This window comes from Humulus lupulus, chromosome 5 (assembly GCF_963169125.1).
Source record: "Humulus lupulus chromosome 5, drHumLupu1.1, whole genome shotgun sequence".
NCBI lineage: Eukaryota > Viridiplantae > Streptophyta > Magnoliopsida > Rosales > Cannabaceae > Humulus > Humulus lupulus.
Genome location: NC_084797.1, coordinates 108,821,010 through 108,840,374, shown reverse-complemented (window position 1 = coordinate 108,840,374; position 19,365 = coordinate 108,821,010).

The following is a 19,365-nucleotide window of genomic DNA, read 5'->3' as shown; positions in this document are numbered from 1 at the left end:
TTAAAACTCCAACGAACAATTTGGACAATGCCCACAAATTCAAGGAAACCAAAAATCACTCTAGGGATCGGGTAAGGAACCAAGTGAGTTAGGGTTTTGGTTGGTTGGACGGCTCAAAGAGCCACCAAACCACCAACACACTAGGTAGCTAGCGTGAGGTTGGGCGAGCAAGGCAGTAGGGACGGCTAGCACCAGACGCACCCACGGGCGTGCATGCAATGGGTCGCGCGAGGTACGCCAGGGGCATGGCTGGGCGCGCCTGAAGGATGCGCTAGGTGTGTGAGGGGCGTGGCTAGGCGCGCTTGAGGGACACGCAAGGTGCGACAGGGGCGTGTCTGAGGGAAGCAACGAGGCTAGGGCGACTGGCGGCCACGGGGCTAGGGTGACTGAGTAGCCACAGGGCTGGGTCTGGGGTTGCCGAGAGGCTCTCGGCACCATGGGGGATCGGGGCTCGGAGTTTTACACTTTCGCAATTAATCTTACTATTGCAGAAAATTAAATTACAAAATATCTTGTGCCCCCATATGGCTTACAATTTTGTAGATCTAGAAAAATAAGAACAATTCCTAAACCTGAAACACCATATAATTAATGACTCTCAAGAACACACATTCATCAAAATAAATCACATATTACAATAATATAAGAATGCATATTATACCCACACAACAATTAATGTATGCAGAGATTAATGATCACTATGGTACTAATTGTATGTAACTGGTTTACCATGTGCACAGCGGAAAGCACGGGGTGTTAGGCCCAGAGATTTCAAGCAATTTCTATTTAAACAAACATTAAATGATCAGATCCATTAACATGCAATACATTAATCATAGAGAAATAAAAAGATGAGGATTTACAAGTTGAAGAACTATCAAGAATCATTACTATCTTTTTGTATCTCCAACAACATCCAATCCAAAGTAGTTCTTCAAAATACTCAGACCAAGATCTTCCAAGATGTATCTCTACACCTCAAGACATGTGTGAGCACATAGAGTAATGGTAGGGAAAATTTTCTGATTCACAAGATATTCTAAACACATGAGATCTTAGAATATTAGGTCTGAGATAATTTTCAGAGATAAAGAAATATTATACGATATATTTTTCTCTCTGTTAAAAGCCTTGTTATTCTTTTTCTTTCAAAAATTATAATTGAAAAATATTTCAATCTGATAGATTTATAAGAGAAGTAATTAAATTTTAAAGTTCAAAAATTCAAATTTAAAATTATAAATCAATTATTAAATAATTAAATAAATAAAAGAAATATCCAAGACCCATTATTGGACCTTGTTACACGCCAACTACAGTTCATGTACTATAGTTGGTGTGTAACACATCCCTAATGTAAGAGATATGTTCTGTTTACCCAAAAATGGCTGCTGATGACGTGGTAAGAGTTTCTCACACGTGGTTGACACGTAGCAGAGTCAAAATAAGGTGATGCTGTTCGATTATCGACCAACTATACATTGCTTCGTGAAGCCTAGCTATTAGACATGACCAGGCTGGTCATATGATTCAATTTATTTCCTTAAAAGATTGTAATCTTGTAATAACTACGTTGATTATTTCATCTTCATTGCCTTGATACATGGATATTAAGGATAGTTAAGGCCCATTGGCCCATGTAACCCCCCTTGAGCCTATAAATATGCATGAAATAGCTCAAGGAGGGGATTTTTGATCTTTGAATTTTTTTTCCTGAATATTGAAAGAGAGAGCATATAGTGCGATTATCCATCGTCTTATTGTAATTCTCCCAAGGTTTGTGAAACTCAAGAACCCTAGTTCTTTGATCACGGCATTGGGATTCAATATTAATAATAGCACTAAGTGGACGTAGGTCATTACTATTCATTGGGGTCGAACCACTATAAATCGATTGTGTTTATTCTTTACCATTAGATTAAACTCTTAATCATCATCTCATTTCCTATCATGTTTTTGACTCCGTCTCGTTGGCCAAATCGAGGGTCAAAATTCTGGTGCTTTTATTGAGAGATTAATAAAAAAGCTGTAAGAAAATCTAATGGCAAAGACATCCAAGAGAGCTGGACAGACCGCTGGTGCTGCATCGTCCCAACCTCCTCCCCCAAATGTGGCTGAGAATGAACCACATTTAGAGTTTGAAGAGGAAGAGTTAGATTCAGAAACGCTGAGGGCAAAACTGGGGGTGTTGCAGAACAAGTTGGCCAATCTGAGGGCCAATCAAGAGAACGCAGCGGAGACAATGGCACTGCAGTAGAGAGAAATTGAACGTCAACGCGAGGAGCTGAGTGAGCAGCAGGCGGACATGGACCATCGATAGAGGGATGCCATGGTCGCTCTCGAAGCAGCCATTCAATTGGCTCGAAGTCAGGTTGCGCCGACCTCTCAGCCGGATCATCCACCGAATGCACCACCACAGCGGGCTCCCAATCCAAGTCCTCTGTTCCAGCCAGTGAGCCCCCAAAGGCCGAAGCAGCCACTTGTGGCTTGGGATGATGTCCCAATTCAGGATACTGAGTAGCAGCCTCCATCTCAGGCTGGTCGAGGCAATCCCCAGCGCCAGAGGTAAAATAGGGTCGGGCGGCCGCCCCGCAGCCCTAGACGCCCGGGGGATGAATAGCCAAATCCATCGAGCAGGGGACAGCGTCCTTCTGCCAACAGAAAGAACAACGAGTCGGGCTCTGTGGTTAGGGGCCCCCCACGACATAATAATGCACGGGGACCCAACGACTAGCGCAGGCCTCCCCCTGATGCTCGGGAAATTCCGGCCCGAGGAGGAAATAGCGTGAACAGTCGGTCACACCGTAGTCGGCCCCAGTTTAGAGACGGCTATGATTACAATGAAGCCGACTCTGGCAGAGGGAATGCTGATTGGAGGAACGAGGAAAGAGGTGGAGGCAGAAGCCCACCACCTAGAGAAAATAGGCTAGCTAACCATAATGTTTGGGGGTAACCCAGGCAGCAGAACGTCTTTGATCGGCTAGGAGTTAGCGAGCAGAGACGCAGGGATGATGATTTAAGGGATGTACTCAACAACCGTCATGAGAGGCACGATGAGTACGCTCCCCCGACACCGGTCGCCCCTGCAGTCCCAGAAGTGATTTAGGCTCAGATTGATGCTCTGAACCAGGAAGTACAATAGCTGGTCGGGGGGCGAACATCCCACATAGAGTACGATCGAAGGAGGGGCACTCCGTTTGTACAAAGGATTGCTATGGCTAAAACTCCTAGTAAATTCAAGATGCCAACACTGCCGAACTTTGATGGGTACGGAGACCCAGTATCTCACGTTAACAAATTTTAGATACAAATGGATATACAGAAAGTGTCAGAAGATGCCCAATGCAGGATCTTCCCCACGACACTATCTGACACCGCCCAGGAGTGGTTCTTTAAGTTTGTGTCTTGGGAGATGTTCGTGAAGGAATTTTACAGACGATTCTATGTGGGTTGCGGACACCCCACAGAGGCCAACTAGCTGGTCGAGATACGCCAGAAGGAGGGAGAGCCCTTGAAGGAGTATGTCCAGTGCTTTATGCGAGCAGTGGATGGGGCCAAGACAGTGGGTGATGAAGGCAAGATGATGGCCCTAACTGCTGGGGTTAGGCACCACTCCCCTCTCTGGAGTAGCCTAAGAAAAAATGGGGTAAGAAGCACCTAGGAGTTTTTGGATCGAGCTGATCGATATATCAAGCTCGAGGACGCGATTGCCACTGAGGGGAAATTTCCCACGAAGGACAAGGGGCCAAAGGAAGAACCCGCCAAGGCCGCCAATGGGTCGGAGAAACCCAATGGCAATGGCAAGGAAAACGAGAATGGAAATGGTAGGAATGGTGGAAAACGGGCGAGCAATGAGCCCTCATCTTCTGACAATAAGCGCCCCAAAGGCAATCGATACGAGCCGAGATTCACCAACTACACGACACTTGTCAAAAGCCAAGCGGAAGTCTACCAGGCGACAAACTCTAACGTGCCTTATAAGCGACCTGCACCTATAAGGAAGGATGTCTCTAAGAGAGATATGACAAAATTCTGTCGTTTTCACAATGACTACGGGCACGACACTAACGAATGCAACCAGTTGAAAGATGAAATTGAGTTCCTGATTAGGCAAGGACATCTAAGGAGGTATGTGCGAGTCACAGGAGGGTCTCAGGGAAAGGCTCAAGGTGGAAACGAGCAGGCACATGCACGACAGCGCTCGCCACCTTTACAGCCAGCTCCCATGGCAGGCACTTTACTCAACATCTGCAGTGTCCCACACCTTGCAGGGGACAGTGGGAAGGCAAGGGAACAATACGCTCGAACCCTACGCCACGACCAGGACATCGAGATGATGAGTGTGGAGGATCGGGCACCAAAGAAGGCTCGAACAGAGGAGGAATTAATAACCTTCTCTGAAGATGATGCCCAGCACGTAGGATTCCCACACTCAGATTCGCTGGTTGTGGACGTGAAAATTGCCAACATGATGGTGAAAAGGGTGTTGGTTGACACAAGAAGCTCGGTCAACATCCTATACAAGTCTTCACTGGAGAGAATGAAACTATTCGTCAAGGACCTGGAGCCATGCAACCAAACCATCTATGGTTTTTTCGACGAAGGGGTCACCCCAACCGGGTCGATTAGGCTTCCAGTTACAACAGGTACTGCACCTGCTAACAGGACATTACTCACTACTTTCATAGTAGTTTATTGTCCTTCAGCATCTAATACTGTAATTGGGAGACCAATTCTGGTCGACCTGCGAGCCGTCACTTCAATATGGCACCTTGCCATGAAATTTCTAACAGATGCAGGGATAGGATGCATGTTGGGAAACCAGCGGGAAGCAAGGGAGTGCTACAACGCCTTGATAACTAAGGCGAAGAAAGGTGTATCGAGGGAGGTTCTCGGAAAAGAGTTACAAATGGCAGTTGATGTACAAACCCAATCAGGTGATAATGTCACCAAATAGGGTGTTGCGGAAAGTGAGGATAGAGACTTAGATCCTCGCTTTGGGAATTTTGAGGAAGAGATAGGACCCATCGAGGACCTTGAAGAGGTCCAACTCAATGAAGAAAATCCGACTAGGGTTGTGAAAGTCAGTCAAAACTTAGAGACAACAACAAAACAAGCGCTGGTGGAATTTTTGAAGAAAAACCAAGTGGTCTTTGCTTGGTTGCATAAAGACATGGTTGGAATAGACCCTGCAGTCATTACCCATGTCCTTGATATAGATAAAAAATTTCCACCGGTAGAACAAAAAAGGAGGCTACTCGACAAAGATAGATCAAAGGCCTTGAAAGAAGAAGTTGAGAAGCTCAAGGAAAATGGATTCATCAGGGTAGCATTTTATCCATCATGGGTCTCTAATCCCGTGCTAGTTCCCAAGCCGAATGGCAAATGGCGAACATGCATGGATCTCACAGACCTCAATAAAGCCTGCCCTAAGGATTGTTTCCCACTCCCCAGGATCGCCCAACTGTTCGATGCCACTGCAAGGCATGAGATACTCTCTCTCATGGATGCATACTCCGGGTATAATTAGATTAGTGTGCATCCTCCTGATGAGGATCACACTAGCTTTCAGACTGACACAGGGATTTACTATTCCAAAGTAATGCCCTTCGGTTTGAAAAATGCTGGGGCAACTTACCAACGACTGGTCAACCACATGTTTAGGGGGCTGACCGGCACAAACATGGAGGTCTACGTTGATGATATGCTTGTTAAGTCAAAGAAGGCAGAAAGGCATATAGAGGATTTGCAAGAGTGCTTCAACGTCTTGAACAAATATCAGATGAAGTTGAATCCCCTCAAGTGCTCCTTCGGGGTAGGATCAAGGAAGTTCTTGGGATTTATAGTTAACTCGAGAGGAATTGAAGCCAATCCCGAGAAGATCAAATCCCTGATCGATATGAAATTGCCAGCAAAGATCAAGGATGTTCAAAGTTTGACCAGAAGAATTGCTGCTCTGAGTAGATTTATTTCCAAATCAACGGACAAATGCGTCCCATTTTTTAATCTACTTAGAGGCAACAAGAAATTCGAATGGATGGAGGAATGTGAGCAAGCTTTCCAAGCATTGAAGACTCACATGGCGCAACCACCCATTATATCGAAGCCGGTCGATAAGGAAACTTTATTTGTTTACTTGGCAATCACAGCATATGCTGCTAGTGTTGTCTTAGTAAGAGAAGAAGAAGGTGTGCAGAAGGTTGTTTATTATGTAAGCAAAAGGCTAATTGGAGCGGATCTACGGTACCCACCTATTGAAAAGTTAGCCTATTGCTTAATTTTAGCCTCTAGGAAGCTGCGACCTTACTTTAAGGCTCACCCAATTACTGTTTTGACTGACCAGCCTCTACGGCAAGTTCTGCAAAAGCCAGAGGCCACGGGTAGATTATTGAAATGGGCAGTTCGATATCTCTTACTTTCCGCGAGCAGCGATAAAAGGACAAGCCCTGACTGACTTCATTGCAGAGTTCACTGAACTTCCAGATAGCGAGCCGTCCGAAGAGCCTGAATCTCAAAACCGAGCTCCCTCATGGAAGTTATTTATAGAAGGCTCCTCTAATGAGCATCACGCAAGGGCAGGTGTGATTCTGATTATGCCTGAGGGGCATCGATTTCGCTTCGCAATCAGGTTTGACTTCACTACTTCTAACAACGAGGCTGAGTATGAAGCGTTGCTCGTTGGGTTACGATTGGCCAGGGACATGAATATAAAGGTACTTGACATCTACAGTGACTCTCAGCTGGTCGTAAATCAAGTCATGGGAGAGTACCATGCCCGAGGTTTAAAGATGGTTTCTTATTTAAACAAAACCAAGGATTTATTAGCATAGTTTGACAAGTACACCCTTCAGCAAGTACCTCACGACCACAATTCAAACGTTGATTCTTTGGCCAAGTTAGCAAGTGTGAAGGATGTTGATACTCTGAACATAGTGCCAGTTGAACGGCTGTCTGTGCCAAGCATCCAAGCAGAGGAGGTTACTCTGGTGATCCAAGTGGCGGATACATGGATGGCACTGTACATAGAGTATTTGACATAGGGTGTGTTACCAACGGACAGAAACAAAGCCAGGACCCTTCAGCGGCAGGCCACTAGGTATATCCTGATCGATGGAATCTTGAATCGAAGGGGATACTCAATGCCACTCCTCAGATGTATTTCGAAAGAGAAGGCCAAGGAATTGACGAAAGAGGTACACGAAGGCTTTTATGGGGACCACGCTGGGGGGCAAAGCTTATCAAAAAAGATCCTGAGGCAAGGGTATTTCTGGCCAACAATGAATGAAGACTCAATGGAATTTTTGCGAAGGTGCAACAAGTGTCAGAGGTTCTCCAAAATCCTACGAGCAGCCCCTAATGAGCTGAAGCAGATGCAAAGTCCATGCCCGTTTGGAGTCTAGGGAATAGATTTAATCGGATCTCTGCCCATAGGAAAGGGCGGCGTCAAGTATGTTGTGGTTGTCATCGATTACTTCACTAAATGGGCCGAAGCCGAGCCACTCGCAACCATAACGACCAAGAAAGTATTGTATTTTGTGGTCAAAAACATCGTATGTCGCTATGGATTGCCAAGGAAAATCGTCTCAGACAACGGCACACAGTTTGATAGTGATCCGTTCACGGATTTTTACGAACGACATGGGATTATCAAGAGCTTTTCTTCATTTTCTCATCCCCAAGAAAATGGACAAGTCGAAGCAATCGATAAAACGCTAAAAGATACTCTGAAGAAAATACTGGAAGAAGCTCAGGGGGCATGGCCAGAGCAATTGCCTGAAGTCCTTTGGTCATACAGAACTTCCCACCGAACAGCAACAGGCCATACTCCATTTTCATTGACTTATGGGTTTGAGGCTATGTTTCCTGTTGAGTTAGATCTGCCTTCACATCACAGAATAACGTACGATCAAGGCTCTAATAGTCAACTATTGATGGAATCCCTAGACTTAATCGATGAGAAGCGTGAGCAAGCCCAACTCCGAGTAGCTGCTTACCAGCAAAAAGTCGCCCGGTATTTCAATTCTAAAGTGTGTGAAAGGAAATTCAATGTCGGAGATCTAGTACTTCGAAAAGTTTTCTTAAACACCCGCAACCAGGCTGTTGGAGTACTCGGACCTAACTGGGAAGGACCGTACCAGATTGAAGAAGTCCTCCAACCAGGCACCTACAAAATTGCTCGCTTAAATGGAGATCTCATTCCTTGCTATTGGAATGGAGAACACCTGTGAAAGTACTATCAATAAACATTTCTTCTAAAAGAATTGGCTTGTATTAATTTTATTTTTTACAAGTTATAAAAAAGGGTTGGTCATTTTATGTGACTAATCGCTTATAAGTGTAAGATCTTATTGATCACTCGTACAGACACGTTTTGTCCATTTATCACGAGAAATATAAGGGACTGTGCGCAGCCAGTAATTCTTGCCAATTATTGTATTTATTACAAGTATTTGCTCATTACGTGTGTTGTTTTGCTATATTGTCGTTTTAATTCCTTTGCTCCGAGCAGTAATGTTCGAACAGGTTTTGGTCAAGGAAAGTGACTAAGGACCTAAAGCTCCTCAATCACTCGGGGGGAATATAAGACATCTAGTAAGCAAAGCATATCGAAAGGTATGTAAACACGTGAGCAAAATAAATGAAAGCATGCTAAGGTACTTAGAGTATTTTTCAAAATTTTGTATTTTGTTAAATCAAACCAAAGTACTATGCTAGGTTTGGTCATGTGAATAGATGTTATCATAAAATGCAAATATTATAATATCTAGAGGAATTCCTTTACACCGCGAGCAGTCGCTGCTGGCATGTAATTGTTTGTTAAAAGGAAAAAGTAGCTGCCCGCGCAACAATAAAAATTATATTGTCTTTACATCACGACCCGTAGGTCAAGTATTTAAAAGATAAAAGAATAAAAGAAAAATAACAGACTAAGAGGCAGGAGGATCTTGAGGGGTGTCCTGGTCGACAACAGTTGTAGTTTCATTGTCCACCCCTTCAACCCCCGTGGCCAAGGAGATTTCGGGCGAGGCAAGTATCTTTGCTCTCTCTTCTTCCGCCAAGTGAGCAACACATCGGGCTATCTCAACATGCCTCATGCGCTTGGGAAGATAGCTGAAGTTGGCCTCCTGGTTATGTTTCCAGAAGTCATAGAAACACTTAACCGTGGCATTCTTGTACCTCTCCAGATTATTGGCGTTGGCTTTTTCAAGTTCCTCGATCTGGCCTTCCAGTGTTGCAGCCTCTTGTCTGCTCGCAATCAGGTCCTCCTCGAGCTTTTTAGTCTCGCGGTAGTTGATGCGGTTAGACTCCTTATACTGGTCTCTTGACTCAATGGCCTTGTCTAGAGCAGTCTGCTTCTCCCTTAACTCCGCAGCCATCTTGTTTTTCTCCTTGAGCAATGCTGCATTTTTCTTCTGAACCGCCTCAAGCTGCTCAGCATGTTTTACTTCGACAGCCTTGAGCTCCTCAGCGTGCCGTTGCTTGGACGTCTTGGACTGCTCGGTGATAACTCCCGAGCAGAGTCGGCCAGCAGTAATGGTCAGCATTCCCTACGATCGGCACGAAAATTAAAATTGACTGTAATATATACAAGGATTTAGTCTCCACAGAAAAAGACAACTTACACTTGCGAGCTCGTTTAGTGCGTGGGTTAAGATCTGGTCGACGTCCATCGTCTCTGTCCTAGCCATCGCTTCTCGGCAATGCTCGTGCCTCAGAATTTTTGCCATTCTGTCTTTGGCCGATCTTAGGGCACGGCTCGATATGTCGCCCCCTGTGGAAGCAGGGGCAGCCTGCTGAGTCTGGTCAGCTGGAGCCGGTGGGGAAGATGTCGACCCGACTGGAGCAAGCAGAGTTTGCTGCTCGAGGGGAGAAGGAGGTGGTGCTGAATTTGTTGAAGGTCCGTCTACCGGAGGGTCTGCAGTACGGGTTTTCTTGGCCGGAAGCGCTTTACTGCTTTCCCCGTGATGCCGCCTGCTCGCTTTCTTCTTGTTCGTAGGAGCTTCATTTTCGGATTCCATGTCTGCAGGAAAGCAAGTACACGAACAGTGAGATAGTACAAACAACTGAGTATGTTATGTCAGGAAAAGAAACAAAGAAAATTGTAAGTAAAATACCCGAGCTATCATTATTGGTCGCTACATTATATACTCTACTAGTGTTACACTCACTCTCTGGCATGAAGAAGTCTGAATATAAATTGGGAGTGTACTTAAAATTGCCATCCTTGTCAAACAAGTGACAGGGAATTGGCAAACTATCTAAGAGCAAGAGATCAGTACCGCTCTCATCTGAAGATTCGTTGAGAGGCTCGAGGGGTTCGGTGGCTTTCTTTTTTCCCTTTCCCAGTGGGGCGGGGGGAGAAGCAGCTCGCGGGGTGCTGGAGGGTTCCCTGATTGTCACTCCAGTTGTCCTCCTCCTTTGAGGTTGTGACACATCTGGGTGCTACTCGGGAATCTCCTCGCCGGTGGCACTTCCCGATGTTGACTCCCTCACATCCTGGTGAGGTGCCAAAAGCCCGACTAGCCTCAGGTTAGCCTCTGTGACCAGATGTCTGATGCTCTTCTCTATGTCAGTCAGGCTGCCCAAGAGTGCTGATCGGATTTCCATGTCTGGAGTGGGAGCCGATCGCAGCCATGGGCTTGAAATGCACTAAATTTCTAAGGGAAATGCAAGAAGAATCAAAGGAAAATAATAAACAACCAGGGGTGCAAAGATATTACCTCCTTCTGTTAAGGCTAGGTTGTTAGCGAACATATCAGTAGTCAGAAAGTACTCCATATGGTATTTCCCCACGTTGGATATGAAAGTAGTATCACTCAAGAAAGTGCGGGTCGTTTCCTAGTGGCAGAAATGAAAGAACCCCGTGTTTTCTTGGTTGGGGTTGGATTTTAGGTCGAACAGGTAGTTGACCTCATGTGGCGTGGGGACCAGCCACTTCTTATGACTATAAAGGATATAGAGTGCAGAGAGCATTCTATATTCATTTTGGGTTATTTGAAAAGGAGCGACCCCAAAATAGCTGGCCACTCCTTGGAAAAAAGGATGGAGAGGCAAGATCACTCTTGCCTCAATGTGATACCTCGACCAGGCACTGTACGCGCCTCCAGACAGATTCGCCCTTTGATCTCTAGTGGGTTGGACTAGGGTTACCCCAGGAAGTCTGTATTTTTTAATGTAATTTTCAATCATCCTAACCGTTACTTGGCTAGGGGGCAACGTACCATTCAACATCTGAACGACGTTTCAGAGTTGGGCTTGAATTTTAATTATAGGGTCGGGGGTATTTCTTTCTCAACCACTGGTTGAGGGAATTTCAGCCTGAGGAGCAGGCTGATTTGAAGGGTTGGAAGGTTTCTTTTTCTGGGCTTTAGACTTAACTCGGCCCATATTTTGACGTGGGGACGATGAAATGTTTGGGGTAGCTCAAGAAAAAGGAATTTATGGTATTAACAGCGATGGTTGCTCCTCGTCCTCAAGAAATTGGGCAAGCAAGTCATCATCGATAGGCCTCTCACCTCCCCACGGATCTTGCATGAAAAATTGCGAACAGAGAAAGGGGTTGATGAGAACGTAAAGCCTAAAAACCTGTGCTGAGAGTTGGAATAACGTTGCTCCCGTATAAAAGTTAAGCTTTTATTCGGCCAGCAGCATTTTAGCAAAAACACTAAATTTTATTCGACCAGTTTGAGAAATGGATTAAAAAGCGGAAGTAAAAAGCTTTTCAGAAAAAGCTTTTTCGTCTCCGAAAGGACGGGAAAAACCCAATTTTTCAGCTAGCTTTTTCGACTCGATTTTACGCCCTAAATCTAGAATCTCGACTACCAAACTGAATCCTAACTCCTATGAAACGTTATTTCAGTACCCTATCAAACACCAATTAAAATGCCCATTTACCCCAAGACGGTTTCGATCAAGAACAGTCAAGAACTCAAATACGAAACAAATAAAAAATGATTTTGCATGGAAACTCAAACGACTGAAAGGTTTGTAAAATTTACTTGGATGAAAAGGTGGAGTATGAACACGAAAGCTTTGAGCTTTTGAACGGAAGTTCCTTAGATCAGCAGCAGGAGCTTCTGGGATTTTCTTGGCTCTAATGGTCGAAGTTCTTCCGAGTTCTTGAAGAAGGGAAGGCGAGTGAAAAGTAGAAAGTGAAAATGTGATTTTGGGGTATTATTTATAGTGATTGCGACACCATAAAAGAGGTAATCATGAAATTACTCTTTTCAGAGTATGGGGAAGTGTAGTAGCCGTCAGACAAGTTTTTGGGAAACCGCAAAGACTTGATTGGATATGATTGGTTACTTTTTTCGAGAAGGCATGGACGGCTCTGACAGATTTGATGGGGTAAGCGAAAGGTCAGTTTCCTAAGTTTACTTTATGTTGGTTGCAGTAAAGTAAACTTGGGGGAAAAATGTTTACCCAAAAACGGCTGCTGATGACATGGCAAGGATTTCTCACACATGGTTGACACGTGGCAGAGTCGAAATAAGGCGGTGTTGTTCGATTATCGACCAACTATACATTGCTTCGTCAAGCCTGGCTATTAGATACAACCAGGTTGGTCGTATGATTCAGTTTATTTCCTTAAAAGATTGTAATCTTGTAATAACTACGTTGATTATTTCATCTTCATTGCCTTGATACATGGATATTAAGGATAGTTAAGGCCCATTGGCCCATGTAACCCCTATTAAGCCTATAAATATGCATGAAATAGCTCAAGGGGGGGACTTTTGATCTTTGAATTTTTTTTCCTGAATATTGAAAGAGAGAGCATATAGTGCGATTATCCATCGTCTTGTTGTAATTCTCCCAAGGTTTGTGAAACTCAAGAACCCTAGTTCTTTGATCATGGCATTGAGATTCAATATTAATAATAGCCCTAAGTGGACATAGGTCATTACCATTCATTGGGGCCAAACCACTATAAACCGATTGTGTTTATTCTTTACAATTAGATTAAACTCTTAATTATCATCTCATTTCCTGTCGTGTTTTTGACTCCATGTCGTTGGCCAAATCGATGGTCAACATGTTCCAACCAATTTCTTTTAATTATTATTTAATAATTATTTATTCAAAACACCTAAACCTGATAACCTATTTATTAGATTTATTAAAGAATAAATATCATTTCAAATCCCATTTGAATTATCAAAAATATATTTTCACATTATTTAAATAAATAAAGCTAATTAATTCAAAATCAATTATCTTAATTATTTAAATGCCATTTTCAAAAATACCAAAATAATTTTTGAAAATATAATTAATTAATTTCAAAACTAATTTATTAATTAATTAATTTGTCTCAATTACATATTTGACTGTGAAGAACAAATTTCTTCCAAATATGTCTTTTTTTTTTATTTTTCTCAATTTCAACTCTTACCTTGAATAGTATTGATAGAGTCATGTCGGGGACCTATGGACCTATAATTTCAAGCTCCAATAAATTTAGATTATTTATTAAAATTCTTTAATATCACAACCTTAATTTATTAATCTCAATATTATTCCACTAAAAATATGAGAATGCACTCTTGTAATTATAGACATTTATTTATTGAATACTTTTAAATATATAAAAAGTGTCCATCAATTTAATCACTACATAAAATTTAATCATCCATTAATGGTTCATAATTAAAATAGTAATTAATCACCATTTAACCTCTTTAATTATATCTTGTTTCCTTAAGTACCATTAACTTTACTAGTGATACATTCATAAACTGATTTATGAATTTGAGTTCAATAACCTTTCTGTTCCAAAATCCAAGCCTTAAGAGAAACATTATTCAATTCCTCTCGGAAAAGTATAGATTTCATGTTTGTATATTATGTCCTCAGCCATTTACATCAATGAGTTCCCAAAACAAAAGTTTTCAGCGTGATCATTCTGACAAACCATAATGAGTGAATCAAAGAATTCATATGACATAAAGATGAGTTCAAAATAACTTCACGATTACGATCAATTTTTATATGATCATCTTATTCATATGTTTAATTAACAATTATAAAGTAAATGTTATTATTAAGTATTAATAACATATCGGGTCTCGTTCATGTATAACCATTTTATAAAAAGTACCTCCACTAAGATATCCTACTACATCAGTAATCCAGTTCTATAATACACGTATTCATAATGCTAGTGAAATGTATTTACAATATTTAATCCAAAGATTCCATATAACTTTGTTTTACTATAAATTGTTTAAATTTGTTCCAAGGACTAGTGTCCTAAGACATCTCGTGAGGAAAAGGATATGAAACAGTTTAGGCAGTCTGATAAATGTCATGTTGTATACGAGATCCGACATTTGTTATGCAGTAGGGTTGGTTAGTCATTATCAATCCAATTCAGGATTGGAGTAAAGAAAATTCTCAAATATCGAAGGATAATGAGAAACAATATATTGGTATACCCAGAGTAAACCTGGACCTCAATGGATTCACTGATTCTGATTTATAATCAGACAAAGATGGTTGAAGGTCGACATCGGGGTCAGTGCACCAGGTGATGTGACTCTAATGAAGATAATGTTTGAACACAACCATGTGGATTTTTTTACCAAAGACTTAATCTACCAAGTCTTTTGAGGGACTTGAACTAAATATGGGGTTGAAGAAGATGTCTCATTTGCTTTAGGGGAAGTGGGAGATTATTGAGCATAGTGCCCTAAAAGCAATGAAGGTAGTTCATTATTTATGAAATTTGGAAAAGAAATATTTTTATACATAATTAATATTTATTATTATTGAATAATATTTAGATAAATATTAGAGAATTCATAATTAATTAATGTAGCTATAATCTTGTATTGATACGATATGATTAAGATTATAGATAATGAAGTAAATAGTTCACAATTTATATTAAATTTATGGAATCTTTAATCAAACATTGCTAGTACGGTCCAATAGTATTATAAATACATGTTATCTAGATCTGGATCACTGGTGTAGTAGGACATCTTAGCGGAGGTGTTTTATGTTTGTATTAATTTGAATAAAATCATGGACGCAGTGGAAGTTGGTGGTGGTTTTAAAAGTTATTAGTACCTAGTCAAGATCAATACATTTATCTATACATTAATTCTACACACAAAAAGTAAAAAGTATACCTCTTGTAGCCTGTCAAGATTCCTTGAGTCTTTTTGTATAATCAAACATTCTTCATATCCAGCGAAGACTCGAACCACAGTCTTCAAAGTCATTCCTCAAACACATAAGGACTTGTGTGAGCACGTAAGATTCATTGGTTTGATTATTTATGCTCTCTAGATGTTCTCAACACATGAGATCTAGAGATTTTGGAGAAGAGAGAAGGCTATAGAGAGTTCTAGAAATTTTCAAGCTTAGATTATCCATCAATCGATTTGACTTATACGTCTGATTCAACAACTGATTAAAAATAATCGTATCTTTATAAACTTATAAAAATAATAAAACAATTTTTTAAATTTGATTAATTCTTACTAATACGTTATATCTTTATTTTAATTATTTATTTTAATCAAATTAAAATAATAACTAAATAATTAAATAAATAAATTGAAATTCAAAATTTAAATCCCAAGGACACATGGCACTATTAGTGGCACCACTCACTGTGCAAGTACAGTGAGTAGCGTGAGTGTAACGCCTTGGATAACCAAAACTGTTACACTGTGTGTTTAAAATAGTGTTAGACTTGCTAATCAAGTCATTTAAATAAAAATGTGATCCTAAAGTCATAAACAAGTTAGGGTTAAAAGATTTTGGTCATAAACGAATCATTTTCATTAAAATAAACTTTAGTACATGGGATCCCAAATACAGGGTTTAAAGGACAACTTAACAAAATTCCAATAGTTATATACAATCAAGAGCCACTCTAATGACAAAATAAACTTTTTAGGTTTCTGTCCCTGTACAATCCCTCAGTCGTGGCGGACGAGCAGCTAACAATGTACACCTCGTCCCCAGAGCTCTCCAACTCATGGTTGATCCATCTTACCAATGCCTTTACCTGCACCACGTAGCACCCGTGAGCCAAGGCCCAGCAAGAAAACCATATAGTATAGCATAAACAACACTGACAATCAAATGATCCATAAAACAGTTAACCAGGTATTTAGCATGTTATGATAGACACACATAATCAGTGATGGCAATCAACGAAAGCCATAAACATTAGATTAGCAACATATCATTACTCCACGATTTATCATAATCATCATACAATACTCAGGGTCGACGCCCTTAGGCCGCACCCTCTATTTAATCCACTGACTCCAGCTTGCTTAGGCCGAGCTCAGTGATTATCAAGCTGACCCCAGCTCTCAGTGGTCGAGCCGCGTCCTGTGCGCAAATATTAGCCCCGACACTCTTAGGCCATTTATTTCATGCTCTCATGGAATATCTTAATCATACAACATTTGTATTCAATCGTAGGGAATCCCAATCCCAACACAGTCACACAAAGGGTGCATTTTTCTTACCTTTAATTCCGAACGGAGGAAGTGAAATGGTTCCGAGCATGATCCTCAGTCCCGAGCCTTGGCGATAAACCTAGTCATAAGGGCCAATGGGTATCCATCAACATCCAATCAAAATAAAATACCTACAAGACAGAAACTAGCCTCCGGGACCTCAATTTCTACTAAACCGGGTAGTAGAAATTGTCCTGAGCCCCAAGGTTCGAACCCCCAAGCCTTACCAATTCTTGAAACAATTCTAAGGCTAAAATCCTTAGGCGAGTCGCGACTTGGCTTAGTGGCTTACGACTTGCCACCAAGTCAGAGACCAAGACCCAAGCCAAAATGGGGAGGCGGGCCGCGACTTGGCCTAGTGGGTTGTGGCGCGGCCCCAAGTCAGAGACCACGCCCAGGCCAAAATGGCCACACGCGCAATGGCACCCCCTTCAAACCCATAAAATATGGGTTTTCTCCTCCTTCTTCTCGGCCAAGAACACCAAGAAACCAACCCTGAATTTCCCTAGAAAACCTCCTTAATTCAACACCAAATTAGCTACGAATTCAAGACTATATCACACATTTTAATCACTAAAACCTTAGTGTTATCCAAAAAACAGGCACGAATGACTTGGCAAGTGATTTCTGAACACGTGGCTGACACCTGGCAGAGTTCTGTTAGAGTATCGACTAGTAAGATATTGCAAGCATAACGGTTGAGTTTTTCTTACGACCAGCATGGTCGTACACTCCGCATATTTCAATATGATTTTGTAAAGATCATAGTCAATCCCGAGATTGTCTCCAATAATTCCTGATGATCCGATTAATTAGGAGAGAATATCTTTAACAAATGAATGTAATCCTCCTTGGGCCTATAAATAGAGAAAGATAGTTCAAGGAGGGGACTTTTGGCTTTTTGATTACTTGAGATTATAGATTTACGAGAGTATTAGAGCTAATACATTACGATATATCGTTTATTCTTCAAAGGTTGGTGAAACTCATAGAACCCTAGTTCTTTCATCACTCCTTTGAGATCTCATATCAATAATAGCTCAAGTGGACGTACCAGTTTCTGGGGCCGAACCACTATAAATTCTTGTGTGCTTTACTGTTTTTGTCATTATATTCATTCCAACATATCTTTCCACATCAAGCATTTGACTCCGTGTCAGTTGACCAAAATCAGGGTCAACATTTTGGTGCTTTCATTGAGAGCTTGATACGATATTGTTGAAACAGTAATGATGAAAACCACAAAGAAGACTGGGCAGGCAACTGGCGCTGCACCATCTCTACCGCCTCCTCCTCCAAACATGACCGAAGATGAGCCACATTTGGAATTTGATGAGGAAGAACTGGATTCTGAGACGCTGAGGAATACCCTGGGGGTATTGCAGGATGAACTGGCCAATCTGAGGGTCAGCCAGGAAAGTGCTGCTGAGATTATGGCTCGGCAGCAACAAGAGATTGAGCGACAATGCCAGGAATTGAGTGAAAGACAGGCGGAGATGGACCGTCGTCAGAGGGAGGCGATGGCAGCCCTCGAAGTAGCCCTACAGTTGGCTAGGGATCAGGCTGCACCTGCCTTACAGCCTGATCATCCCACAAATGGGCCGCCCCAAAGGGGTCCCAATCCTAGCCCGTCGATCCATCCGTCGAGCCCCCAAAGGCCCGAGCAGCCACCAATGCCTCAGGATGATGTCCCGCTAAGGGATCCTGAAGCGCAGCCTCCATCCCAGGCTGGTCGTGACATTCCCCCGCAGCCAAGGCAGAATAGGGCCGGGCAGCAGCCCCGCAGTCCTAGATGCCATAGGGGCGAAGAGCCAAACCCACCGAGCAGAGGGCAGCGTCCTTCTCGTAACAGAAGGAAATCAGAGATAAGCTCTGCGGTCCAAGGCCCCCCACGGCATGATAATGCACGGGGACCTACCGACCAACGCAGGCCACCCTCTAACGTTCGGGAAGTTCCAGCCCGAGGAGGCAACTGAGGGAACAGTCGATCCCACCATAGCCAGTCGAGGTTCAAAGATGGCCATGGTAACAATGAGGCTGACTCAGACAGAGGAAATGCCGGTCGGAGAAATGAAGATAGAGGTGGGGGTAGAATCCCACCGCCTAGAGAAGACCAACCCGAGAGACATAACGTTGGGGGGCAACCCAGGAAAAATAACGTCTTTAACCGGCTCGGAGCAAGCAAGCAGCGGCAAAGAGATGAGGATTTAAGAGACATACTCAATGATTGTCGGGAACAGCACGACGAGTATGCTCCCCCAGCACCAGAGGCCCCGGCGATTCCCGAAGCCGTACAAGCCCAAATAGATGCCCTGAACCAGGCAGTACAACAGCTGGTCGGGGGAAGGACGTCTCATATCGAGTACGACAGGAGAAGAGGCACTCCTTTCGTTCAAAGGATAGCTATGGCAGAAAATCCTAGCAAGTTTAAGATGCCCACGCTTCCGAACTTTGATGGGTATGGTGACCCGGTATCTCATGTCAACAAGTTTGAGATACAGATGGACATTCAGAAAGTGTCCGAAGACGCTCGGTGCTGGATCTTTCCTACAACACTTTCTGATGTTGCACATGAGTGGTTTTTCAAATTCCCTCCTGCAAGTATTGTTTCTTGGGAGATGTTCGTAAAAGAATTTTACGGACAATTCTATGCGGGTCGTGTGCGCCCAACTGAGGCAAATCAGCTGGTTGAGATACGCCAGCAAGAAGGAGAGCCACTGAAGGATTACGTCTAGAGCTTCATGCAAGCAGCAGCTGGAGCCAAGACAGTGGGTGATGAGGGCAAGATGATGGCCCTAACTGCGGGAGTTAGGCGCCGCACGCCTTTGTGGAGTAGCCTCAGAAAGCATTGAGTTAAGACTACTCAAGAATTTTTGGA